The 22,749-nt window shown below is 36.1% G+C and overlaps 1 protein-coding gene across 3 annotated transcripts in view; it reads right to left on the bottom strand.

The window, feature by feature from the left end:
* The window catches only part of SHROOM3 (shroom family member 3), a 232,504-nt gene that overhangs the window by 165,080 nt on the left and 44,675 nt on the right, over positions 1-22,749 (bottom strand). For all 3 annotated transcript variants that reach the window (XR_007948130.1, XM_051965075.1, XM_051965073.1), the window contains exon 2: positions 16,848-16,932. The gene's annotated coding sequence lies outside the window, so the exon portion shown is untranslated. The remainder of the gene's footprint in view (positions 1-16,847; positions 16,933-22,749) is intronic.

Raw genomic sequence — 22,749 nt, forward strand, 5'->3', positions numbered from 1 at the left:
ATTCCATGCTGGTCCAGGTCTTAATTAGCAGTCACCTGGACTACTGCCATCACCTGTTAACAGATTTTTTTCTTTGTCCTTTGCTTCAATCCATTCTTCAATTGGTTGCCAGGTTAATCTCAATATGTGTGTGTGTGTGTGTGTGTGTGTGTGTGTGTGTGTGTGTGTCTTTCTGTGTGTCAGTCTGTCTGTCTTTTTGTTTCTCTGTCTGTCTCCTCTCTGCCTCTGTCTGTCTGCCTGTCTCTTACATCCCCCTACCCCCCCCCCCCTTCAGGTACTCAATGTTCCAATCATATATATATATATATATATATATATATATATATATATTAGCAAGAGCTCCCTTCCGCCTTTGCCTATTGAATTCCTACCTATTCTCTAAAACGCAACTGATTTCATTCTTGAAAGCTTTCCTGATATCTCAGAAAAATATTGCTCTCCCCCCCACGATGAGACACACCAAGCACTATAAATGTAATGGATGGAGCAATAGATGGAGAGGTGGGCCTGAAATCAAGAAGACTCCACACTTACTAGCTGTGTGACCCCAGGCAAGTCTTTTAACTTCAGTTTTTTCAATGATAAAATGGAGATAAAAATAGAGGGGATGTTATGAGGATCATATGAGATAATATTTGTGAAGTACCTGCCATGTAACAGGTGCTTAATAATTGCTTGTTCCCTTCATTTCCCCCTATGGGCACCTTTTTTCTTTTCACCTTTGTATTAAATTTGACTGGAATCAACTGACCAATCAATAAACATTTATCAAACACTTATTATGTGTCAGGCATTGTGTTAAGTGTTAGGGATAAAAAAAAGGCAAAAAAGACAATTCCTGCCCTAAATTTACCATAATATACAAAACCAGGGAATGTGTCATTCCCCTTTATTAGATAACAAGCTCTATTAGGACAAAGACTATAATTGTCTATGTCTCAGAACCTAGTATAGAGTAGTTATTGGATAAAATGAAATGTTGAAGAAGAGACTGGAAGATAAGATTGTCTTTGAGGGGATTCCTGCACAGGATGGAAGCCATCTTGTTCAAACATGGCCTTGGAGACTCCTTCCAATGATTCCATAATTCTACAATGAAGCAATAAATGTCAAATTATTATTTTAAAATTAAGAAGAGTTAACTCTCCTCATGACAGTTTTGCTGACCATTGAGAAAATCATGAGGAAGGGAAAATTTTGGGAAAAGACAAAGAGGTCTGATTTTGATAGGAGATAGAAGAGTTCTAGTGGCATTCTATAGAAAAGATCACTAGACTCAGAATCAGGAGACCTGGAGTAGCTCTCTGGTTCTACCACTTACGGATATGTGACCTAGTGTGGGCAAATTATTTTGTGGTTCCAGTTTCCTCTTCTGGATTAGACCAGATGACCTCTACTTTCCCTTCTACTCTAGTATTTTATGACTCTATTCCTAGCATTGCAACTGACTTAATATAGAAATAGGCCAAGTTTAATCAACAATCTCTTTAGAGAATGTTGTTTTTCCATACAGAAATATGAGTATGAGAGCAATAATATGACAAAAAGAAGAATTATCTCTGCTGCCAGGAAGAACTTATCTTAGAAAGTCTCAAATATAGGTTCTTGGAAAAAAATCAACACTGGCCTTATGATTTTATACCCTTCTATCTCCCAACAAAATAAGTCCCTGAAAAAAAGTTAACGGACACAAATCCACATGAAATATAAAGACTACTCTGAATCATTTTTGAATCTGTGACTGCTTTCTCCTTTTGCAACACTGCAAAAGGAGAACTTAAAATTTCATAAATTATAAACCTGATAAACCTAATGACTCTTCCAACTCCTCTAGACCGTCATTAACTGCAAGGAAGTGATCATTACTGTTTAATTATAAGATGAAACTCATATTGTTGGGAAATGCTGAAAGCTATCTGATTGACTTAGGTCCCTGGAATTAATTCTATAGGCAGGCCCTGCACATGCCAATTAAAGTTGAGGCACCTATCATAAAAGGCTGTGCTCCTTGCTGTCTTTTTCAGATCAGAGCAACAAAAACAAGGACCGTCTGAGGCATTTCCTGAGCATGAATGACTGTTTGATCTTTCTAGCTCTGGGATACTAATTTCTCCTGGCTGATCCTCAGGATATGTCTCATCTTTTCAGTCAGATCAGATGCAAAAACCAAGAGTAGTGCTTAAGGACCACAAGGGTCTCTGTCCATTAATGAAGAACACAGGCAATTCACAAGATTCCCTTGGTGCAAACTCAGAAGAATTTGAATTCCTACTTTTCAGTCCATGAGAAATACAAAGGATTATACTAGCTATTTCCCTGCTGCCTACACAGACCCATGTCTTCCACATTCTCAAGAAACTGGCACGATCTATAAAATCTCTGCTAGCTTTCATATTCTGCCTCTCCTCCCTTTCATGGGTGAAGTCATTAACAAAGCTATCTACAATCAGGGTTTCTTCTTTTTCTCTTCTCCCTCATCTATAAACCCTCCGTAGTATGGCTTCTGACTTCTCATAGTTTAAATGAAAACATTCTCTCCAAAGTTACTAAGGATTTATTCCCAAGTCCAATGACCCTTCTGCAGTCCTCTTACTTTTTAACCCCCTTACTGTCTTATTGTTGATCACCCTTTTCTCCTGGATACTTTCTCCTGGTGTTCTTCCTACCTGTCTGACTGTTTTTTCCTCAGATTCCTTTGCTGACTCTTTCTCAAGGCAACACCCTCTAAATGTGCATATGCCCAAGGTTTGGTCCTGGGCCCTCTTCTCTTTTCCTGTGTTACCTCACTTGTTGGCCTCCTCAGCTCCTGTGAATTCAATTATTATCTATATAAAGATGATTCTAAGACTGAGTTATCCAACTCTATAATCTCCTCCAAGCAGCTAGGTATTAGAGTAGAAAGAGTACTGATCTTGGAGGCAGGAAGTTTTTCAAGAGTTCAAATCTGGCCTCCGATACTTACTAGATGTGTGACCCCAGAAAAGTCACTTCACTTAGTTTGCCTCATGAGCTGGAGAAGAAACCGGCAAAGCACTCCAGGATGTACCAAGAAAACTCCAAATGGAGTCATCCAGAGTCATGCACAACTGAACAACAAAAAGCTTTTGCCTGACTTCCCGTCTTGCATCACCAAATGTCTCTTGGACATCTTGCATTGGATGTCTTATATACATCTCAAACTCAACATGACCAAAACAGAACTAACTTTTTCTTTCTTTCTTTTTCTCTTCTTTCTTTCCTTCCTTCCTTCCCTTCCTTCCTTCCTTCCTTCCTTCCTTCCTTCCTTCCTTTCTTTCTTTCTTTCTTCCTTCCTTCCTCCTTCCTTCCTTCCTCCTTCCTTCCTTCCTCCCTTCCTTCCTTTCTTCCTTCCTTTCTTCCTTCTTTCCTTCCTTCCTTCCTTCCTTCCTTCCTTCCTTCCTTCCTTCCTTCCTTCCTTCCTTCCTTCCTTCCTTCCTTCCTTCCTTCTTTTTCTTTCTCCATCTCTCTCTTTTTCTTTCTTTTTGCCAGTACTCTACCAACTGTGCCCCCTCATTATCTTTCCAAACCTTTCCTTCTCCCCAATTTCCCTATTGCTATGGATATCACTATAACCTAGGCATTAGACTTGCAAATTCAATGTCATCCTCTACTTCCTGCTTTGCATTCACCCACAAGTCCAATCTGTTGCCAAATCTTGTCTATCTTCGATTCTCTTGTATATGCCACCTTCTCTCACATATCCTTACTATCTAATACCTAGACTATTAAAATAGTATTCTGGTTTATCTCCATTCCTCAAGTCTCTTGCCACCCCAGTCTAACCATTCCACTCAAGTGCCAAGATGATTATTCAAAAATTCAGGTCTGACCATGTTATCTCCCTGCTAAATAAAATTCAATGGTTCCATGTCATCCTTAGAGAATGAAATAGAAAATATATAAATATATTATATAGAAATATATTGTAAGTATAGTAATGATATAAAATTTAACATATATTAACATATAACAATAATATATGTATTATATAAACATAAATTTTATCACATGATATATAAATATAATATGGATATTATAGAAATATAATTTCTAAAAATAGAAATTTTATTATATATCATATAAATATAATAAATATGCAAAATATGAGTTTACTATGTATGTTGTATATAAAATATTAAAATTGAAAATCCTCTGAATTTTAAAGCTTTCCACAATCTAGCACCTTCCCACTTTTCCACTGTTCACTCTGCTTCTCTCCTAACCTTGCTGTTCCTCCCACATGACACTATTTTCCCCTCAGTCTATGCTTTTTCACAGGCTGTCTCCTCTGCCTGCAATACTCACTTTCCCTGTTCATTTTTTAGTTTCCCCAGCTTTAAGATTCAGCTCAGATTCCACCTTCTGTGAGAGGTCTGTCCCACCATACCATCTCCCCTAGTAGACTGTGAGTTCCTTGAAAGCAGGGGCTCCCTTTTACCTTCCTTCTTATCCTGGGTGCTTAATACAATGTCTGGTGCTCAACAGATGTTTTACAAATACTTATTAACGGAGAAAGAAAGGAAATGTGAAGAGTAATATACAGAAAGGTAGTTCTATGGTTTCTTGGTTCTATCATTGTTGTTTAGTTGGTTTTAGTCCTGACTGATTCTCTGTGACCCCAATTGGGGTTTTCTCGGCAAAGCCATTTCCTTCTCTAATTCATTTTACAGATGAGGAAATGGAGGCAAACAGGGTGAAGTGACTTGCCCAAGGTCACAAAGCTATTTGATGTCTGAAACCAGATTTGAACTCAGGAAGATGAGTCTTCTTGATTTCAGGGCAGACTTATCACCTAGCTGCTTCTGGTTCTTTCAGGATTCAAGAATTGGAGAGCAAGAGTAAGGAATCCAAGAGGAAATGTTTTCCACTCCCACCTTTCAATTCAAAGCAACAAATATTAATATTTTGCCTCACCACATATTCCTACTGAAAAAAAATCTCCTTTTGACTTCTCCTTTCTTATGCCAGTGGAATGTAGAGCAATGAAAAAGGCAAAGTCCATGAAATTCAGTATTTAGGAGTTTCCAAATGAATGAACATTAATGAGTCTCCATGAACCAGTTCACATTTAGTATTTTACTTACACAAATGGATGCTTGAATCACAACAAAATTCATGTGCTCCTTGCTGTCCAGGCTGAGATTTAAGAATCTCTTTTGTAGTATAGAAGACTAAATCCCTAGATTCTCTTGAAATACAACTAGGTTTTAATTCCTGAAATGATCACATGTATTGTATTTGGGTTTGTCAATTATATAAAATATGGTCATTGGCTCCAGCCCAGTGGAAACATGGAGGGCAAATTTGAATGACATGATCATTTCAAGGAAGATATTCTTTCTTTTCCTCCCTTTCCCTCTTTCTCCTCCCCTCCTTTTTTTCTCCTTCTCTCCCTTTCTCTCCCTCCCCCCATGTTTCTCACCCTCTCTTCTCTTCCTCCTTTTTCCTTCTCTCCCTTTCTTTCCCTCCTTCTTCCTCCTTCCCTCTCTCTCCCTCCTTGTCCCTCTCTCCCTCCTTTCTTCTCTCTCTCTTTCTCTCTCCCCATCCCTCCCCCCCTCATCTTTCTCTCTGTCTCTATCTCTCATTACATTTCATAGGCAGAGAGATTGTTTTCAATAGTATATTTGTATGTACTTTATTCCTTTTCTCCTGTAGAATTTTTGTTGATCCTACTCAAATTAATAAATTTTTGTTCAGTTCATTTTGATTTGAGGGTATCAGTGATTGTTAGTAAATTAAGCAGAATAGGATTAAGTTTAAGTTAGCTATATTATTAGTTAATGCTATTACAATAAGAGTCATAAGGGTTAATCCACCATGTATTGATGATTATATTAATTGTATTCAATTCACCAGATAGATTCATAATGTGGTAATTGGACATGTAGTATGGATTTATTAATAAAATACCTCCCCCTTGCCAGTCTAAGTATACTGTGTTTGAAATAAGATTCTGTGTTGCAAATACTACCCTCTGACCCTATGAATCACTATGTCCACTCACTTGTGACCTTTGCTTCAAATCCACAACTTCCTTGGATCCTAAGATCTTATGACTTGTGAAAGGCCCTGTTATATTGCTGAAAAGGTCTTTTGACCTTTGGAAAGCCTCTGCTGAGATGACCTGGAGTTGATGACCTGTGGAAGGTTTTATGATCTGTGAAAGACCTATTGATAAAGTGGTTATGATTGATGGACAATTTCCTTAGCCAACCATAAGATTTCCCCACTTCTGAAATTGATTGTTCAATGAATTATAACTTCTCCTATTTTTAGTGCTTTCTCAAATGTATAAACATAGCTAGCACCCAAAGGGAGGGGTCCCTGGTCAGGAGAAAGGTCTTTTTGTTGTTACTGTTGTTCAGTTGTGTCTAATTCTTTATGACCCTGTTTGGATTTTCTTGATAAAGATATCGAAGTTTGCCATTTTCTTCTCTTACAGTCGAGGAAACTGAGGCAAACAGGATGAAATGACTTGCCTAAGATCACACAGATAGCAAGTATCTGAGATTGGATTTGAAATCAGGAAGATGAGTCTTCTTGATTCTGAGTCCAGTGCTCTATCCATTATATCACCTCAAATACAAATATGATTACAAGCTTTTCAGTGGCCTGGGAAGGTCTTGGACCCAATTAATTAGGGACCATTGGACTCTCTAATAAACTGATTGATCATGGTTGGATCTTTGTCTCACTGACTTTTGGAATTTTGTGACCTGCTGCACTTGACCATTTTCTTTCTTGGATTATTAAGAATTATGTCTTATATGACTCCAAATTACATTTTACTATTGATTCTAAGAGAAGAAGATTCATAGAATACAATATTTATATATAGTCCAGATATCATAACACAGATTTCATGGGACTCAGTTTTATATATTGTATGGGAAGTCATGGTTTGAACGTTGAAATTTGTATAGGTTAGAATAAGAAAAAAAAAGATAGAAGAGAGGGTAAATTAGAAAGAATTTGGGACTTCGAGCCAAGAAAGCTGTGAATTTGAATTCTGCTTCCTACAGAAGCAGACTACTGGCAATTGGCTATTGGCAAGTTGACTATTGACAATGAACTTAAATCTCTTTGAGCCTCAGCTTCTTCCTGTATAAAACAAGAATAATAAAACCCGTAGTACCACTCTCATGGAATAGTTATAAGGATAAAATTAGCTGAGTTATAAAACATGGTTTAATTGTCAGTTTTTATAATAAAGGGACATAAGGATTGCCATTGCTAACAGATTGAAGATCTTTCCCTACATGTATGATTCAGATCCACTGAAACTAAAAATACTTCTTGAACTTTGCTTTCTTTCCTTTGTGTCTTTCTAATCAAATTGTTAGATACTTAGATTTAATTCCATGTATTATATAGTGCCATTTTGGGTCAGTTGATAAAATGATAAAAACAATTAGTGCTGGCAGAACAAGTCTAAATTTGCTCACCAAGCAAAGAAAACAAACTCCCATCACATCAGAATAATCAAGATGAGAATTGCCATGGGTAAAAATCTTTCAGGGATTCACAGTTAATACTGTGAAATCAGGAGCAGGTTGGTGACTGCTAATCTTATCTCCCTTGAAATTTTTTTGCCCAATTTTTGGGTCACTAAGAATTTCACCAATTTCCCATTAGGCTGATTGCCAACCTAGTATCAGGATTCCCAAGAGAGATTCACAATTGTTTATAAAATTATAAAGATATGTGAGAACTGATTCCTGTCCCCTGTGTACATGAGAGTTTAGAATTTCATAATGATTACAAAAGGTATTGAAAATCACCTCATCAGAGGGGAGAGCTTCTTTGGGAGTCATTCTCCTAATCCTCTGCTGTAAAACTTCACTTAAATGACCACAACTCTATTTGGCTGGGAAATGAGTTAATGTGGCATATATACTTCAAAGAAAGGCCTGCTGTTATTATTTAATATGGCTTTTTAAATGATTATACATCAGGCAGCAAAGTTGCACAGCAGTTAGAATGCAGGACCTGGTCTCAGGAAAATTTATCTTCCTGAATTCAGATCCAGATTCAGATATTTATTAGCTCTGTGATCCTGAGCAAGAAATTTAACCCTGTTTGCCTCAGTTTCCTCATATGTAAAATAGACTGGCAAAGAAAATGCCAAAACACTCCAGTGTCTTTACCAAGAAAACCCCAAAAGGGGTCACAAAAAATCAGATATGACTGACAAAATGACTAAATGACATGTCAGAATAAGGAGGCAACTAGCTATTTCAGTGGATTAGGCCTGCAATCAGGAAGAACTGAGTTCAAATCCAGCCTCAGACACTTATGAGCCATGTGACTTTGGGCAAATAACTTAACCTCTGTTTGCCATAATCCACTGGAGAAGCAAATGGCAAACTGCTCCAGTATCCTTGTCAAGAAAAGCTTATGAACATTACTGACATACTATAGACCACAAGGTTATGAAGAATTGGATAGGACTGAACAACAGTGTCAGAAAGTAAAGTCATCTGAAAGGAGGTAAGTCAATGTTAAATTATCTGTTCCCAATAGCAGACTCACTTTTTGTGGTAAAGGTCACACATTAAGAGGTTGATATTAATTTCCCATCTTCAGAGGCTCTCTTCTGAATTCTCTTTGTCATAGAAAATATCAATAATGATTTACAGATCAAAGTATTTAGCAGTTTAAACTAAATGTGACCATAGCATTGTTGCCTAATCATAGTATTATAGATGTATAGCTGGAAGGGACTTCAGAGGCCATCTCATCTAATTTTGCTATTTTATAGGTGAGGAAACTGAGGTTTAAAAAGGTAAAAGCCCAAAGTAGGAGGCAGAGCTCCTGGGATTCAAACCCAGGTTCTCCAACTCCTAAGCCAATATGCTTTCTGCTTTTACTGTGCTACCTTTTTGTCGATTATAAAATGACCAGACTTAATCTTCACTAGAGAAAAGACATTAAGCTATACCCAAGAAGGTGATTTGGATCTAGGCAAAAATAGCTTCAATTAGATCAGTTACTGGAGTTAAACTCTTAGAGCTCCTCCTGCAGGCCCATGAGTAGAAGGTGTTTGACATGGAAATCTTAGAAATAGATTTGATTAAAGAAAATGTGAGGAATAGTAGATTATTGAGTACTTAGGAGATATAAAGGAACCTAGCCTTCTTTTGGTAGCTAAGCGGCACTGCTGTGAGTAGAGTGCTGAAGTAAGAAGTAAGAAGATTCATCTCCCTGAATTCAAATCTGGGAGTCACCTAACTCTATTTGCCTCAGTTTCCTTATTTGCAAAATGACTTGAAAATAAAATGGCAAACCACTCTAGTATCTTTGCCAAGAAAACCCCAAAAGAGGTCACAAAGAATGAAATAATTGAACAACTTTCTGTATCCCCCACAATCCTCTTATGATTTTACACAGAAGGGCTTCAGATGATGTCCCATTGCTAGAGATGCAGAAGGAATAGTTGCTTATAGTTCAATTTGATAATTATGAGTTGGGGTAGGGGGTGAGGTTTTGAGTAAAGTCTTAAGGCAACCTGAAACATCTGACAGGCAGACTTAGAAATATTTACAAAAGCAGCAAAGAGTAAAAACAGTCAGAAATTTAAGGAGATAATAAATGAAAAGTCAGTGGACTAAATAATCTTTCTAGGGAAATTGGGCATCTAAATGGTACTTGTCTTTACTAACTCAACAGATTTCTAATTTTATTAACACAGACTTCAACTTTTCCACATCCTTGGCAAAAACTTTTCTCGAGTTGCATTTGTAAAAAAAGAAAAAGGAAGGAAAGAAGGAAGGAAGAAAATTATTGCCTAGTGATAGGAAAGTCATTGTTAATAATCTTCAAATATAGAGGTCAGTGATCCAAAAGATATATTTCAATTCATTCTATTCAAATATCTCCTGCAGCAAAACAAAAAATTTCTAGAGAGACCTACTATTGTCCCCTAAAAGGGCATATTCCTTAACGTCACCAAAAAGAAAAAAAAAAGACCTTTTAGATTTGACATCCCAAATGACTAAGTTTTATATTAACAAGAACTATTAACTCTTGCTATGTTTTTCATGGATGTAGAAAAGTTTTTTACTCATGAAAAGAAATGAAATCAGTTCCTTTTTCTTTTTGCTGCATATCACTGTTTTCCTTCAAGTTTTAGTGCATTCTCTTCTTTGTTGGGAATCAGAATTTAGCTTAGCCCCTGAAGCAAGGGTTCTTGGAGTTTTGAAATATAGAGAGAGCCAAAGGAGAAATAATGAAGTCAAGAAGAACAGTGATAACCAAGATTTGTTCACTGTTTTTTCTCACCTGAATTTACTCAGATGGCATGTCACAAAGCAGGGAAACGTTCAGAGGGTGGAGAAAGGTTGGTTGAATGGAGGTGTTATCAAACTGTTTCTATGGCACCTATCACCAAATCACCTAGCTCCCTTGACTGAAGTACTTGGATTGTAAATGTCAAAATGAGGGCAAGGAATACATTCCCTGAGAGATTATGTTTCTCTTAATAGCACACATTGCTTTTTTCATGCTTTCTCCACCATCTTTCCCTATGGCTTAAATTCATAAAAAACCCTTAATTTTTTAAGGTTCTATTATCTGAGATAATGGGGAGGATATGAGCAATTTAAATACATAATTCCTCAAACTCACTTTAGTCAACAAAATTTCTCCTCCAGAAATACTTCTGAGATCCCAATTAACTGATTTGATTTTCAACTTCTCCCTTTTGACTTGTATTTAGCATACTCTGTGTTATATTCTGAGAATTTTAGGTATACTTTATGTTCTATGTATACTCAGAATATGTTATAAATTCTGCAATCCAACTAGTAAAAGGTGAAAAATAGATAAGAGAAGGCAGGATGACAATTGTTGGATCAGTAAAATCTCCAAACTAACTAATCTCCAAATATTTTATAAATTATCTAAACCTTCCTAATAGCTAGACAATCTTATCATTAAAAACTATATTGTTATCAATAATAAACTACTCTAATTTATATAGATCTTTAGGGTTTACAAAGTAAAGTAGATAAAGAAATATTGTTTTTCCCATTTTAGAGCTGAGGCTATTAAGTTTCAGAATCATGAAAATTTTGAGTTTAATATGGCAAGTTACAATATCCAAACTCAGGTCTTCTCAATTAAGCCACATCTCTCATCCATCCATCCATCCATCTCCAAATTGCCAAAACTAAAAGCCTTTGCTCAATCCTCATCCTTCTTGACCTCTGTGCAGCCTTTAATAATGTCATTTCCTTCTTGATTTTATTTTCTTACTTTTCATGACACACTTCTCTCCTGTTCTCTTGTCTCTAATTTCTTTTATTCAGTCTCTTTTGCTTGATCCTCATTCATCCAGATTTCATCCACTAAACATGGGCACACCATACTTTAAAATTCTGTTTGGGGCCCATTTTTCTTCTCCTTCTCTACTATTTCACTTGATCATATAATCTCCTTTGAATTCAATGATCATCTCTATATAAGTGATTCTTAGGTATATTTGTCCAGCCTGACCTTTTTCTTGATTTCCATTCTTGCATCTCTAACTGCCTAGTACTAGTCATTTTAAACTGGATGTCCCAAACATCTTGAATTCAAATTTCCAAAAGTAAAATCATTATCTTTCTCCCCAACTTTGCCTTCTGACCTCCCCTATTCCTGTTTAGGATACCATCATCCTTCCTGTTACTGAGGCTTGCGACCTAGATGTTATCCTTTACTCCTTACGTTTTATCACACTTCCTTATCCATTCTATTGCCAAATCCTATCAAGTTTACCTTCAAATCATTTCTCATATTTGCCCCTTCTCTCCTCCCACACTATCACCACTCTGGCACGAGCCCTTATCACCTCATACCTGGTTATTACCATAGTTGTTAGTAAGTCTGCCTGCCTCAAATTTTCCCCCACTCTAATCTACTCAGCTACTAATCTTTCTAAAGCACAGATCTGACCATACCATACTCTCTACCACTTACTCAATAAACCATCGAAAAACCCTATTATCTCCAAGATTAAATATAAATCCTCTGGCTTTTAAAGTCCTTCATAACCTGGCTCCTTTCTACATTTCTGACCTTTTTACACCTTACTGACCTCCTCTCTCCCCCACTGCATTGCCCTAATCTTCAATCCAGTGGCAATGTTTTTTTTTTAATTGTGGTTCAGTCATTTTAGTTGTGTCCATTTGGGATTTTCTTGAGGAAGATTAGAGTGATTTTGATATTTCCTTCTCCAGCTCATTTTGCATAGGAAGAAACCAAGGCAAACAATCCTTTAAGTGACTTACCTAGTCTCCCATAGCTAGGAAGTGTCTGAGGTCAGATTTGAACTCAAGAAGATAAGTTTTCCTGACTCCAGACCCAGCACTCTATATACTGTGTCATATAGCTGGCAAAGGTTTGCTATTCCTCAAACAACCTATTCCCTCTAGATGAATTTTCATGAGCTGACCATCATGCCTGGAACCATTTCTCCTCATCTCTGTCTTTTGGCTTCTTTCACATATCAGTTAAAGTTCTACCTTCTACAAAAACTATTTTCTATTTCTATTTCTTGGTGCCTTCTCTCTGAGATGATCTCCAATTTATTATATATATATATATATCTTGTTTATACATAGTTCTTTGTCTTCCCCATTAGACTATGGGCTCCTTAAGAATATAGATTATCTCTTGCCCTTCTTGATATCTTCAGTACTTAGCACATAGTAGATGCTTAATAAGTGTTTTTTTTTTTTTACTTCTCTCCTATTAAGTGACTATTTCAAAATTTTCTCACTTTCCTCAGATATCTCAACTTCATTTCCATTGATGTTCCTTTCAGTAGATTTGCTTTTCCTATCTTACTATATTGAGGAAACTGAGGTTTTCCACATAGCATCCATCAAATCCCTTCCTCTCATCTTAGAACCTCCTCAATCGTACTCTGTTTGAGTCTCCTGAGAATGACTATCCCAGGTTTAAATTAATGTGAAGTTTTATACCACTAAGATGGTATCTTAAAAGCCCCTATTGGTAGTTTTCCCCCCTTTTATGTTAGCCAGAGGTCACAGATAATTCAAATAGAAAGTATTTACTCAATTAGTACAGATTTACAACAGAACAACTCTTACTCCTAACTCATCTCTCTATGTACAAATTAAACTTAGGGCATGATCTTACACAAATACATCATTCTAAGGGAAAATGAACAAATACGGGATAATGAAGGAGGGGCTCACACATGTGAGGAATACATGTGGATGCTTCAGGGCCTCTAATGTCCTTGTACTACTCTCTGGGTAAAACATATTGGCTGGATACTAGGCTCTGTTGAATATAATGGGTCTGCTCTCTGCAAGGCACTTTTCTCCTCTGGTTGATTGTAGCTTCTGGGTAAGCTGGAATTCTTGGCCAGGGCATTGCTAAGTCCTTCTATTAATCATTTGCCAGTGCAAAGTCTTCCTAGTTCCCAGAATTTTTTTGCTCTTAGTGGCAGGATTTCAGGCATCAAATTCTCCTTTTTCCGGATCTCTCATCAAGTAAACAGGTGAACTCAATTGAGTAAACTGTCTTCCTCCAGGTATCTTTATCTTCCTCTTTCCTCAGTCTCAGAGGAAGAACTGTTACTCCTCACCACGTAGTCATTTTAAACAGGATGTCAACAAATTTTATTGATTTCTTTCTGTTTCAGGCATTATGTTAAGCATACATAACCTTATCCATCTTTGAATTGCATGCATTTACTTCTTTCTCTTCTATCTTCTTCATTTATTTCCACTTTCTCTTGAGTCTTCAATCTCTTATTCTCCATTAACTCATTCCTATTTTGCCTGCAAACATGCTCAGATTATCCCTTAAATTACTTTTCCTTGGGTTTTTCTAAAACTACATCAACTGTTCCGTGGATTTTTCTAACTGGATATCTTTTTGGTATCTAAAACTCACCATGTACCAAAATGAAATCATCTTCCCTGCTAAACCTGTTCTTCCTTATTTCTATTACTAGAATCGTCATCCTTCCAGGCACTTAGAATTAAAATCTTTGTTTTTGTCTTTGATTTTGCTCTTGCATTTACTTCCCTTATCCAATAAATTGCTAAGTTCTTTTCCACTCTATCTCCACAATATCTACAGCATCTTTTCCTTTCCAGGGCTAATCATACTATTCCAGCTAAGTTACCCCGCTTTCTTCAATTTAATGGGTGCAGGAATTATTTTCATTTTTTGATCTTAGTATCCTCAGTACCTACCATGATATCTCCCCAAGACTTCACAATGCTTTACAATTAATAGCTACATTTCACAGTTGATAAAGTCCCAGGTCTACAATTCAGAATATCTATTTTCTGGTTATACATTAGCTGTGTGAACCTTGGCAAGTCACTTAACCCTGTTTGCCTCAGTTTCGTCATCTATAAAATGAGCTGAAAAAGGAAATGGCAAACCTCTCCAGTATCTTTGCCAAGAAAAATCTCAAAGGAGGTCAAGAAGAGTCTGACACAACTGATCAACTAAACAACAACAGCAGCATTTATAAAACTCACATTTATCACTGGACACAGACAGTGATTCTTACAAACCTTTCAGAAAAAGAAATCATGGAGGACTTTGGAGGACTTGGGATTGTGAAGAAAGTCAGAAAAGGGGAAATTAATTTGATTTGAAAAGTTGAAGGAAGAGTCTTTTAAAAGAAAGAAGATGAGAAGAACTCAAGAAGAAAGTAGTTGAGATCTAAAGTGTTGTGATGCTCAAATGAGATAATAGAAGCAAACCATTTTGCAAATCATTAAACATTATATAGATGCTTGTTGTAGTTGTCATTCCACAGTTACCAGGCTCCAGTCTGATAATGCTTCACTCTCTGAACCTTTATTCTTGAACTACTGATGAGCTCAAGCAAATTTATAGAGCAATATAGGTGTATGCTAGCAAATGTTTAACAACTGTATTGAAAGGAGCTCAAGACAAAGATGGATGAGGTTGTGTATGCTTAACACAATGCCTGACATATAGTTGGGGCTAAATAATGAAAATATAACAATCAGCTTCCACTGGTTAGAGCTGGCTTCAGCATATCCCTGATTGTAATGCAATATGAACAATTGTTAAAAAAAAAAAGGGGGGGGGATTGTTCTTTTAAGATACTGAAGTAGGACTAACCAGGTCAGATAGCCTTGAAGACACCTACAAGTAATCTACTTCAAAGTTCTCTAAGAGAGAAAACAAGAAAAAATAGTAAAGGCTAAGAGTCTAATTTCCTGTTGAGTATGGAGATTAGGGGAAATGTTGTGGCAACTTGTATAAAGTATGCAATTTTAAAAAGTTAATAATGGCTTTTTGTTTATATATCACACTTATTTTTGGATATGAAAATCCCTCTCCTGAAACTGAGCTTTTCAATAAAAGAAGAAAGTTAAATAAAAGCAATGATATAGTACCTATATCAATCAATGTATGTGCCATTCTGCCTTTATCGTTTCTGCCTTTTTGGGGAAAGAAGAGTGGTATGTTTTATTATCTATATCTTCTGGGTCCATCGTTGTGTTTTTAGTTATAGAGAATGCAATGTTTTTCTTTACGCCATGGCCAAGTGACTTCTCTCTATATTCAAAGATTAGGATGATTTTTCTCCTAGAACAGAGAGGTCAAGAGAATAGAGGAATACCTGGCTGTTCTCCAGGTTATCAGGATATGAGACAGTGAACTGCTCCTTGGAAATGATAAAAGAGAATAACTATTCATATGATATATGTGTATAGTGCAGAATAAGAATAGAGACAATGAAATGGAAACAAATCTAAGAAGACTCAATAATCAAGCCAATGGTATCATTGCATAAATATGGGTAAAAAAGAGCAAGATAAATTAGAGAGCTAACATTCAGAAGCAAATTTGCCCTCTGTGCTCTATGCTGGGTTGAGATCCATGATTGGAATATAATTCTGGAAGTATATGTCATACAGCAAAGAATAGACTAAAAGGGGAGGTCAGCAGAGTAACATTGCACATTAAGAAATACTCAAATGAGGAAAAAACATCTAGGAAGCAGAATGAAGATGTGTGTTAGAGATATTTAGTAAGGACAAACTAAGGCAATAAGTTGTTATGAAAGTATAATGACAAGTCACCTTTTCAGAAAGAGGAAACCAAAGATGAGTTTGGAAAACATAAATCTTGCACTGAGGTATGACACAGTCATGATAAGAAACTTTGATTATCTTGATGTCTACTAGAACTTTATTGTGAAAAAGATGTAAAAATTCAGTGTAGTTGGATTCAGAAATGTTGAAATGGAGAGATACTAAGATAATCATTAAATAATTCAATAATAACTTGAGAGGAAGAGGCCAGTGGAATGCTTCAGGAATCTGCTTGGCCCTGGGTGGTTTAACATTTATATCAACGACTTGGATAAGGGCATAGATACTATCCTTGTCAATCTTGCAATTGGATGACAGAATCAGAATACAAAAAAAATTGATAGACTAAAACTCTGTGCCAAATTTAATAAGGTTCAATTTAATAGTGAAAATTTTAGTTTTTACATTTTCATTAAAATAACTTTACAAGCATAAGGTGAGGGAGAATTTAAGGAAAATTTTAGGTAAATATAAGGAAAAAAAAACTTTCTAGTGATATTCTATCCAAATACACACACACACACACACACACACACACACACACACACACAAGTGTCATGGAAAATCTATTATCTAGGGTTTCAGGAAGAATAAAGTATTCATTTAAAAAATAGAGGCTTTAATGGAAAAACTAAGAAGAGGGGTCTGGTAGTATGGAGTCCTTTCTCAAGTCTTTTCAGTTACATTGTAGAGTAGAATGTTAAGCTTTTGAAGATTGCTAACCTTGAGCTCTTGCAGTGCGCTTCCAAAGTCTGAACCAAGTGCAGTTTAGAAGTCAGTCAGTTTCCCTTCTACTCCTAGGCGTTAGCTGTAGACCAAACAAATAGAAGGATAAAACTGTCAATGACATAGTAATTGATTAATCAATTAACAAACATTAATTAACTACTGCAGTATAACAGGTACCACATATAGCTCTGGGACAAAATATAGAAAAAATATTATGCTTAAGAAGCAGAACAATCATCAGAGCTTTGAACAACTTCTAAGACCAGTCTGCTTGAGAAATCTGACCTGGCTAAAGTATCACCTCACAAATCTAGCTCATGGGGTTGTAAATTTAGCACCAGAAGGAGCCTTATAAAATCATTGAAGGAAACATCCATGTCACAGAGATGTCAGGTGCTAAACATCAGTCATGAATATGGAGACAACCAAAAGGCAAATCTCAGTGCTGTCAAAATGGAAAACAAGAGTTGCTTCACATCTTCAAAGTGTGAGGAATTGACAATTATTAATATTAACTTAATTATTATTATCTTCATCTTGCATAACCAAGCCCCTGTGGTAAGAATTGGGCAGCAAAAAACATGAATTAGTTGGGAAAACAATCTGTATGTGCAATGTGTATGAATCTTTCTAAATTGAAAATCATATGATGCCATTATTTCACCCTTGGGCTTATGTATAAACTAATGGAGATTAAAGGATATATTTTAAAGGCAGTATTAACGCCCCTCTGTGCAGTCAGTGAAGAAGACTAATAGAGGCTTTGGTTAAGTTTATGGCAATTGGTCCCAGATTGCCTTTTGATCTTTCCTCTCTTGTGAAGTCCATTCTTTTAACCAAATGGACACTCAGAATACAAAAAACATTGGTTTATCCTTATTTAGAGACAAAACTAAATATTTAAATAAAGAATGCTTAAAGGGAAACTCTTGAAGGTATTTGTGCCAATTGGACAGGCAGCAAGTAGGGAGGAGAAAAGGAATAATTTCACTATGTCATGTAATATGGCAAACAGGTATATCCAATGAAACAGCAAAACTGATGTTGGCAGATCATTCTTTAAGTAAGTCTGTGAGATAGAAAAAACTCCAAATTCTCAAGAATTTTGTTCAGTTTGGGTTAGCATGGACCTTCCTTGATGACATTCACTGCTGGTGTACGCGTTGCCTTAGCTCCTCTCTCTTTTCCACTTAGATGTAGAATTCAAAGGTTTGTGGCTCTTATGATCCTTGTCCTAGCTGGAGAAAAACTATAATTCAGACATCACTCTCTTTGCTGATGATAAGGGGCTACACTGTGATTCCTTATATCATATCAGCAAATTTTCTGTAATTTATAATTTAAGAGATCATCTTACCAGAGTAACTCAGTCAGTATCTCAGAACTGAGCTTTGAACTCAGATTAATTTTCTATTCATTATACCACACTTGCTTTTCATTTAAAACTTTTGCAAAAGCAATGAAATATGGTGAACCTACACACATATGGATATCATAATATATTGGAAATGACATTGGACTTTAATATCTTAAATGCCTTAATGGTATCTTAAGTGGACTCTAGTCCTGGCTCTAACCTCATACACATGGCTTTCCTTTTTGAGACCTCAGCTTTCTTATCTGTAAGGTGAGGAAATTGGACTAGATTGTATCTATTGTTCCTCTCAGGGGTACAATCCTTAATCAATTTCCTAACTCTACTTTGATATATTAATTTGTATAAATGTATACACCATCCCTTGGCATTTCCAAAATCATTAGATTGCTGGAGATGTACGTCTCTTGGTTAGGACAGCAATCACCCAGGATTTCTGTCTTTGTTCCTGCTTCTACAGCATCATCCTGACCCCATGATTGAGGGGGCTGGATACTACTGGTAAGCTAGGTTCTCCCATCTTAGATGTCAAAATAGGGAGAAGGAGGGGAGGAAGAGAAGGAAGGAGGAAGGAAGGAGAAGGAGGAAGGAAGGAAGAGGAGAAGGAGAAGAAGACTAAGAAGAAAGAGAGGGAGAAGGAGGGAGGGAGAAGAAGGAGGGGGAGAAAGAGAGAGAGAGACAGAGAGACAGAGAGAAAGAGAGAGACAGAGAGACAGAGAGAGAGAGAAGAGGTAAAGGGAAGGAAAGGGAGAAAGAGGAAGCTGAAAACATGTTAATATTGTTGTGAAAGTAATTTTGACTTTATGGGTCCATAAAAGGGTCTCAAATCTCCCTCTGACATTTTCAGAAGTGCTGCTCCAACAGGGAATAATCAAGGGAACTCCTGAAGAGAAAATAATTCCCCAGGGGAGGAGTCAGGAAGATGTCTAGGAAAGAACAGCTTTGTCCACAAAAGCTTTAGGGAGGGGGATGGGTGCCACCTCCAATAACCTTACTGACCAGCTTATCCTGGCAGTAGACTACAACCATCACCCCATTAACTGTTTGATTTATTTCCATATTTCCACTTTCAAGTAGTCTTTCTCCTTGTCATTTTTAAAGCAAAACTAGCTTTCAAATCCATTCATGACAACTCTTTATCTAACCCTGACAGCCTAAAGGTAGACATGCTACCTATTTCTTGACATCATAATAATTGCCTTTTGAAATTCTCATGCCCTGAACCCACTGGTAGAAATCTTCATAACAAAACAGGACTGAAAGTCTTCACAAATAATTCAGACCAAAGCAAATGTTCTTCATGTTTTATCTCCTAGGAAACTCAGAAACTTTCCAAGAATGAAGTTATGGGAGCAAAGAAGGCAATGAGCCTGCAGTGCCCTGTCTTTTGGAGATAACAATTCAGTGTTGAAGGAGCAAGACCAAGGCTAGGCAGCATGCAGGGAAAAGAGTTCTATCAGCAAAACCCTAATTACAAACAGGTGGCTCCAACTACAGAAGACAGAAAGGCAGTAAGTTACAAACAGCCAAATTCAGAACTATGTGCACATCGTTTTTCATTCTGGCATTTTAACGAGAAATAAAAGGAGATTTTTTTTCTCTACTAAGGAAAAATGTGAAGTTTTTATGATTTTATTTATGTCTTAAAAATAACAGGTAAGTGCACTTGGCTCTCTGGCTAGATTTTTCTAAATTGATTTTAAGATGTTCATCAGCAACAAAGCAATTTTTAAAATTATTATAGCTTTTTATTGACAGAACATATGCATGGGTACTTTTTCAACATTGGCCCTTGCAAACACTTCTGTTCCAATTTTTCCCTTCCTTCCCTCCATCCCATCCCTTAGATGGCAGGTAGTCTCATACATGTTAAACATGTTAAAGTATATCTTAAAAACAATATATTTGTATATATTTATACAGTTTTCTTGTTGCACAATAAAAATCAGATTTAAAAAGGTAAAAATATCCTGGGAAGAAAAACAATAACGTAAGCAGCCCACACTCATTTCCCAGTGTTCTTTTGGTGGGTGTGGCTGGTTCTGTTGTTCATCACTGATCAATTGGAATTGAATTGGATCCTCTCATTGCCAAAGACAGCCACTTCCATATGAATTGATCCTCATATAATATTGTTGTTGAAGTGTATAATGATCTCCTGGTTCTGCTCATTTCACTTAGCATCAGTTCATGCTAGTCTCTCCAAGCCTTTCTGTATTCATCCTGCTGGTCATTTCTTACAGAATAATAATATTCCATAACATTCATATACCATAATTTACTCAGCCATTCTCCAGTTGATGTGCATCCATTCAATTTCCAGTTTCTAGCCACTATAAAAAGGGCTGCCACAAACAGTTTTGCACATACAGGTCCCTTTCTCTTCTTTAAGATCTCTTTGGGACATAAGCCTAATAGAAACACTGCTAGATCAAAGGGTATGCACAGTTTAATTTTTTTTTGAACACAGTTCCAAATTGCTCTCCAGAATGGTTGGATTCGTTCACAACTCCACCAACAATGCATCAGTGTTCCAGTTTTCCCACATCCCCTCCAACATTCATCATTATCTTTTCCTGTCATTTTAGCCAATCTGACAGGTATGTAGTGGTATTTCAAAGTTGTCTTAATTTGAATTTCTCTGATCAATAATGATTTGGAACAACTTTTCATATGAGTAAAAATAGTTTCAATTTTATCATCTGAAAATTGTCTTCATATCCTTTGGCCATTTATTAATTGGAGAATGCCTTGATTTCTTATAAATTAAAGTCAATTCTTTATATATTTTGGAAATGAGGTCTTTATCAGAACCTTTAACTACAAAAATCTTTTCCCAGTTTATTGCTTCCCTTCTAATCTTGTCTGTATTAGTTTTGTTTGTACAAAAGCACTTGATATAATCAAAATTTTCTATTTTGTGATCAATAATGATCTCTAATTCCTCTTTGGTCACAAATTCCTTCCTCCTCCACAAGTCTGAGAGATAAACTATCCTATCTTCTAATTTATTTATAATCTCATTCTTTATGCCTAAATCATAAGCCCATTTTGATCTTATCTTGTGTATAGTGTTAAGTGTGGGTCCATGCCTAGTTTCTGCCATACCAATTTCTAATTTTCCCAGCAGTTTTTGTCAAATAGTGAATTCTTACCCCAAAGTTGGGGTCTTTGGGTTTGTCAAATACTAGATTGCTATAATTATTGACTATTTTATCCTGTGAACTAACCTATTCCACTAATCAACTAGTCTATTTCTTAGCCAATACCAAATGGTTTTGGTGACACTACTTTATAATATAGTTTTAGATCAGGTATAGGTAGGCCACCTTCATTTGATTTTTTTTTTCATTAGTCCCCTTGAAATTCTTGACCTTTTCTTCTTCCATATGAATTTTGTTGTTATTTTTTCTAGGTCATTAAAATAGTTTCTTGAGAGTCCGATTGGTATAGCACTAAATAAATAGATTAGTTTAGGGAGTGTTGCCATCTTTATTATATTTGCTCGACCTATCCATGAGCACTTGATATTTTCCCAATTGCATGCATCTGACTTTATTAGTATGGAAATGGTTTTGTAGTTTTGCTTATATAGTTCGACTTTTCCTTGGCAGATAAATTCCCCAATATTTTTTTATTATCAACAGTTATTTTAAATGGAATTTCTCTTGTATCTCTTGCTGTTGGATTTTGTTAGTGAGGTATAAAAATGCTGAGGATTTACATGGATTTATTTTGTATCCTGTAACCTTGCTAAACTTGTGGATTATTTCTAATAGCTTTTTAAGTAGAATCTCTGGGGTTCTCTAAGTATATCATCATATCATCTGCAGAGTGATAATTTGGTTTCCTCATTACCTACTCTAATTCTTTAATCTCTTTTTCATCTCTTATTGCCAAAGCTAGCATTTATAATACAATATTTAATAGTAATGGTAATGGTGGGCAATCTTGTTTCATTCCTGATTTTATTGGGAATGGTTCCAGTTTATCACCATTACATATGATGCCTACTGGTGGTTTAAATAGATGCTACTATTTTAAGGAAAAGTCCATTTATTCCTATACTCTCTAGTGTTTTTAATAGGAATGGGCGAGCAACAAAGCAATTTAAAACTAAAAATTCAAGTGGGCATTGTAAAATTCAAGTGCTGGAGTTCATCCCAGGTGCCAGGAGAAAGAAAATGCTGAAGTCCCTCCATCATTGTTCATCTAAATATTTAGGGAATTTTGGATTCATCTTTTGAATGAAGACCTCATCTCAAATTTCAGGTGAAATCTCATCCCTCAGAGGTTTTCGCATTGTTAAACCATGCTTTTTCTATAAAGCTGGCATTTCTAAAGTTAAAATGCCTAGTGTATATACATTTCTTAGTAGAAAATGCCATGTTTGTTATTTGAAACAAGAAGGCTTCTTTTCCCAAATCTGCCACTTAATAACTTATAGAAGTACCTGATTTTCTTTTTTCTTTTAAGGGAATAAAGTTGGAAAAAGTAAAGACAGCTTCATTCAACCTTCCT

Source organism: Antechinus flavipes, chromosome 6 (genome assembly GCF_016432865.1).
Source record: "Antechinus flavipes isolate AdamAnt ecotype Samford, QLD, Australia chromosome 6, AdamAnt_v2, whole genome shotgun sequence".
NCBI lineage: Eukaryota > Metazoa > Chordata > Mammalia > Dasyuromorphia > Dasyuridae > Antechinus > Antechinus flavipes.